The sequence below is a fragment of the Dreissena polymorpha genome, chromosome 4, assembly GCF_020536995.1.
Source record: "Dreissena polymorpha isolate Duluth1 chromosome 4, UMN_Dpol_1.0, whole genome shotgun sequence".
Classification (NCBI taxonomy): domain Eukaryota; kingdom Metazoa; phylum Mollusca; class Bivalvia; order Myida; family Dreissenidae; genus Dreissena; species Dreissena polymorpha.
In genome coordinates, this window is record NC_068358.1 from 74,410,653 (window position 1) to 74,416,995 (window position 6,343).

Here is a 6,343-nt window from a genome sequence, read left to right on the forward strand (position 1 = left end):
AAATCACAGTTTTTCGCTTGATCAAATAAGTTTGGGCTCACCTTAGACGATAAACATTGAATCAAAGTGTATGGACTTGTTTCAAAATGATGCAATCGTCAAGGTATATAATATCAATTTGCCATTTAGCAACTCTAATGACAAGAGGGTGTATTATATTTGTGTCTGCAAAATAAAAAAAAAAAGAAACACATAATGTCACCATTATTGCTGTATAACTTAAAATTTGTATAAATATGATATGATGTCTGTTTTCAGGAAATACACTGGAGTTTCCCTTGTACATCATTGAAGAGTTCAAGTGTGAGAAAGGGTATAAGTGGTAAAGAAGGAACATGCTACAGAATAAGTAAAGTAGTTGCATTCCTACACTGATCTGCTTTCCGAAACTAAGGACATAAAATAATGTCTTTTCAACAACACGGGAATCCAGATCATAGACACATACAGCATGATTTCAATAAGAAGATATCCAGATGTCAGTTGTAAACCCAGTTAATTTTTTTGGCCTTTTTTACGCGGTTCAAGTGCAAAGCAAACACACACAATACTTATTCTTGTTTCACAATTTTTAAGTTTAAATTCACAAATGTGGTCATGGATAACAAGTAATTTTAGCCAATTTCATCAATGGTTTAATGGTTGTATGAGTGAAAGTATGACATTTGTCCATCTTAATTGCTAATTAGATATAGTTCAATACCTGTAGGTGACTATCACCAGTTATTAAGTTATTTAAATTGTTATATAATGTGAAATTGTTATATACATGTAATTTTAGAGTTTATTCTGTTCTCTCGTGTTGCATCATACTGTGTTTGTATTTTATTGAGTCTATTGACACAATTAATGTCATTCTTTTGCATTTGAATGTTGCGTTATAGTTAAGTGACTAATAGATGTCCATTCATAAGTTTGATGTCTTTCCATTTATGAACCCACACCTATTTCCTTTGGCATGGAATGTATTCTATCTTGAAATACAAGGGCATGCTAGATGAAAATGAAACAATTTAAGACTATAATCCTTCACAAACATTAAACTGTGGTATTATCGAACAACGTCCTTTTAAGAGATTTTTTTACAGGATCTTACTTAAAATAACACACATTAGTGAATCTGCAATACATTACAGCTTAAGTTGAGGTTGTTTTTTTGCATTGTTCGAGAACATGGATGGTATTTATCCTTCTTTAATTATACCGTTTAAACACATTTATTGAATACTGGTATAAAATCGAACAAGCTAGTATGGTTTGGTTTTGCTCTGTTAATATCCTAAAATTATTCCACCATTTTAAGGGACGTGTTCTCATGTTGTTTGTAATAATGTCAATTTTTTGAAGAAACAAAATTATATACAGTATATAAATACTGATACAGCAATATATTTACAGGAATTTTGTAAGAAAAAAAGTATTTCCCACTCTCAGTCTGTGGAAAGTTCTGATTAAAAATATCAATTGGCTTGTATCAGAGGGGGGAATCACCTCATGATTTAAAGGACGTCAAGATTGCGACGTCCCTCCGAGTATCGAACCTGTATAACAAGTTTAACCTAATATATATTTGAAGAGAGGAATTTCCTGTTCCTATAGATCAGACTATTTATGAAGAAGTCAAAGGTTCGCTACAATCACGGGTGGCATTAATGTTTCAACGCAGCTGTGTAATTTCGGTAATGCTCATCTCAAACTAGAGTGTTGAGAAAGGACTGTAACCACTAACGCTCATTTGGTAATTGTCGGCTCAGGTACTACTTATTATTATCCCTGATACATGCACTCTTAAGTACACTACAAAGTACCCGGGTCCCGGGGTATGGAAAATATGCTTAAAAGTACTCAGGAGTATGGCCGGCTCTATTAAAGCGTATTTGCCATACCCGGTATAAATGGTAGTATATTTAAGAATACTCCGGGTCAATGCGGGGAATCACGTGGTCACATTTGAGAAAATATGGCCGCCGATGCCTCGATTCGATGGAGAAATTGAGTCTTCAAACAGGTACATCTACCTTATTACTTACTTGTTTTTAATCGGACGACGCCTATCATATGGCCTGTCGGAAGCAGTTTCAGCGAGTATCAACCGTTTTCCTCTGGGTGGTCTGAGTGTGGAGATAACTCATGGAATATTTCGCGATTTCCTGAACCGTCAATATACATTGAACACGGACTAACAATAATATCACAGTTTTAACACTAATTAGCACTGTTTAAGTATCAGTTGTTCATGTGGACGCATTTTAGTTGACAAAAACGCTCATGGCGTTATTTTCAATGTAAAGTTGATTTTCGAATGGTTTTGACGATTGATATTGAGCACGTTCATGGCCCTTATTCACGGACAACTTCTTGAACAACCTGATATTGGGCACACACATGTCAAGGAATACCGTTTTCTCCGCCTAATAAGTCTAAAACAACCTCGCTTTGGCATGTCCTGGTACATGTCGCGATACATATTTAATGTAAAGGCAATGTGAATGTTAGTTTCGTATACGAAATTGGCTATCTGGATCATTAAACTTTTATTTTCAATAAGAATTTTATTGCTAGACTGTTTCGGTGTAGCTGCTTTTTGTTATGGCTTGCGAGTATTTGAAAATGTTGTTTTTCCTCCAGACAGTTTTTTTTTGGATTTCTGTTTTTTGCTATAAAACATCCCTTCAGAATATTGTCATTTAATTTTCACATTTCAATCCACAAGGTCACATTTGTAACCGGGATAGTAATAAGTATCTTAATATCAATTATATTTCAAAATACACACGCGTGGACACAGAATATCTTCAAAGGCAGAATAATGATTTAATTTGCTTACTTGAAAAAGTTACTTTTAGCAACTGCTTTATGAAGAAACAAAGTAATACCAATCATAGGCTTTATAAAGAAATGTACTTTATTCTAACCAATGAAAGCATATCTTAATATAGTATATAACCTTTACTTTAAATAATCAAGATATGCTTTACAAAAATATATTAGAAACAAAAAACTGACTTGCTTTACAAAACAAATAATCTATCAACTTTAAATACCAAAGGACTAATAATAAAGAATATTTATCTTTAAATTAAATACTCTTAGATATATCAAGTCATTGATTAAATATACAACCCAGTAAATGATCTATTATATTATATTTATTGTAACAGACTTATTATTTCATTGAACTCAAATAGCCGTATTTTCATTACCTGGGTATATTGTAGTATTCTTTAAAGTACCCGGGGTACTTTCAAGTAGTACATGCACCGATAACAACCAAAGGAGATCCACTAACAGCATCGATGGGAGCCTGATCATATTGTGATAAGGAGGATGTTTGATCATCTAAAAAATGGCATTCTTCACAAGCAGTCTTCACTGCCATATATTTAAATAACTAGCATAGGAGCACATTTTGTCATGGCTTTACATTAATTTTGGCAAAGGTAAAAAGCAGGTGTGTATGGATGTCGGCTTTATGTTTAAAGGAAGGACAAAAGTATGCATGGGTAATACATCTCAGTTTGTAGATCACCTTGCTAGTGTTCCAACTGTCACGGGTTCGAGCCCTATACTAGGTAAACTTTTCGTCCATGGTACTTCAGGTATATATATATCCCTGTACTTATTTGAACGATTTTCAGCCATGGTCTACAGAAAAATAATAACAATATTCAAGAGCCTTCTACTGCTAAGTACTTATCATAATATTAAGACCATAGTAATATTATATTTGTCATTTGATCACATTATAATCATGAATTTATAATTGTGAAATGGTAAACAATATAAGGTTTTAGCCCGAAGTATCGTACATTTAAAAACAATGCTCTTTTCGAATACAACCAGCAAAATTACAATAAGGGCCTCTTATGTGTTTGATAAATACAACATAACTTACCGTCTCCTCTCTGTAGATACATGTGTGCTTTCGAAGAAATGCCTTATCACTCAATGTGTACATTTGTTTGCATTAGCGAATTGAGCGTAACGAGTTCATTTAGTTAATTGGAAATAAAATAGTTCCAAAAAAGATACAAATTTCAAGGTTTTAGTCCGATGTATCGTAAATTTAAAATGTATTTCAGTGTTTTATGCTTTTAATTCTAAATTTCCAATGATATTTAATGCTTTTGATCGGTTTGAATAAGATTCTTGCTCTATTGTCTGCTATGCCATTTGCAGAGGTTAGAGCATGGAACGACAACTCTGCATTAAGCTTAAATCGTTCCACTTACTGAGGTTACATTACACTAAATCATTGTGTATCCCTCTGTGTAGTGCCTATTTCTTAAGAGTTCATTTCCTCTTCTTGAATAAAAGTCTTTTAGCAATGTAAGACTTGTCTTTTGTGATTATTTCTAATATCCTGTTTGTATCTGAAGATGCATTTGATTGGACGCAAGCCTGAAAGATGAACTTTTTTTTTGGTGGTGGGGGGGTTGTTTGCTATTGTAATAATGGGTGCATTCGATAGCGATTTACTTTCTTAGACGTTGGGAGACGGTATGTTTTTATGGCAATTATTGGAAGAGGACAGAATTATCTTTAAAATGATACCAGGTTCGGAAAAAAATGATACATCGGAATGGCCAGACAAATGCTTTGAATGGTGTCAGTTTCATAATGGCATCCTATGGGAATAGGATTTAGTGTTATTAGAACCTTCCTGACCGCACTGATTATGTTGTATGTTTTACAAAGTTTCTGATTGGTTATTTCTATGTTCTAGAACCAATCAAATTTCATCGAGTAACTAAGGTTGCTAACACATAACAACCAATTTTTGTACCGTACTTCAATCTTTTATTTTCGCGGACGATATTAGTGTACGCGCTTTTTGGATCTGATATTTACTGGATATTCCCTCTTTAAAAATTGCCTTCTTAAATAGGCAAAGATTATCTTGGTTATCTAGAATCGCCACAAGACTATATGCACTACTATTTGTTCATTAAGGTTCCGCGCAATTTATTGAACTCTCTTTTTCTACAGGGTTGAAAGGAAATTGTTCCGACGGAAAATATAGGAATGCTCCGCACTTGTTAAGCTCCGTGAAAATGTTGATTCCGTACACTTTACTGGTCCTTTATTTCGCGGAACGTGGAAGTTCCTCGAAAAATGATAATCCCGATAGTAACTATATAGATCTAGGTATATATATTTAAGCGGGGGTCACCAAAGGCTTTCCATATGTTTCAAATTTATTTTTACTCCTTTGATTCATTTTCTTGTTCTTCAGAAATATACGGTTTCGGTGCAATGGTCTGTATATAACTATTGACTACTTTAATGGTAACTTAATTGAAATGTGTTCTATATCATTGATATTTAATTTGATTTGTGATGTTACGGGGTTAATTTTTATCTACACTTTAATGATTCAAATCTGCACCTGCCAACCGGCATGACCTCCAGGGCTTTGAAATTTACCATACCCATGGGATGAATCCAGTTTATTCATATGTGTGGGGTTATTGTGCACGTATGTGTCTTGTGTAGTGCATTTGTTTTGCGTATCACTGTTTTCAATAGGATTCTTGAAACAAAGTAGAGTACCTGATTGTATGATAAGGATTTTTCCAGCGAGCGCATCTGAAATGCACTCAACTACTTTGAACGTAAACACAATTTTATAAAATAAACAAGTTATTTATTGTTTCAGGGCTTACTCTGCTTTTCGCCAACTTTGTCAATATTTCAAAAAGCGGAATTCTTAACTCATAACAAATATAATTGGGTGTAGCTTTAATCTAATAACAAGCACAATTTATCAATTTTCTGCTACTAATTCGATCATTTCACAATTTACAAAGGTCTTCACGTTTTGACATGAGCTGTGATTGTATGTCTCTATACAAGTATGGACTAATTAATCCTCTCTAAATCGCGCTGCATTGTCAAATGCTCTGATTGCTGACAATACGAGTAAAATAGTATGAAATCATACAGAATCTACAATCTTTCGACATGTATGTTACATTTTCAAACACTTCATGTAATGATCGACATCTCGCAAATATTGTTGGCTCCTTTACAATCCATCTATGAAAAGAGGTGGGGCCAAAGATTTTTGGCCGGGCGGAACAAAAACATGCCAGGACTTCAAGTCTGACGTTCCTTGGTGTTCGTGTTTGGTTTTATGGATGCCAAAACATCAACAGGGCAACACAAAACGATAACAAATATTATCAATTATACCATTTTGATAAATTAAATAAAGGTCAATAGAACAACAATCCAATAATTGAAAGAGGGAAGTCAGAAATTATGTTTTACTACCTCGTAATATTATAAAATCCATGTAAAATATATACATGTACTGTGATAAAAAGACAACAGACAAAAC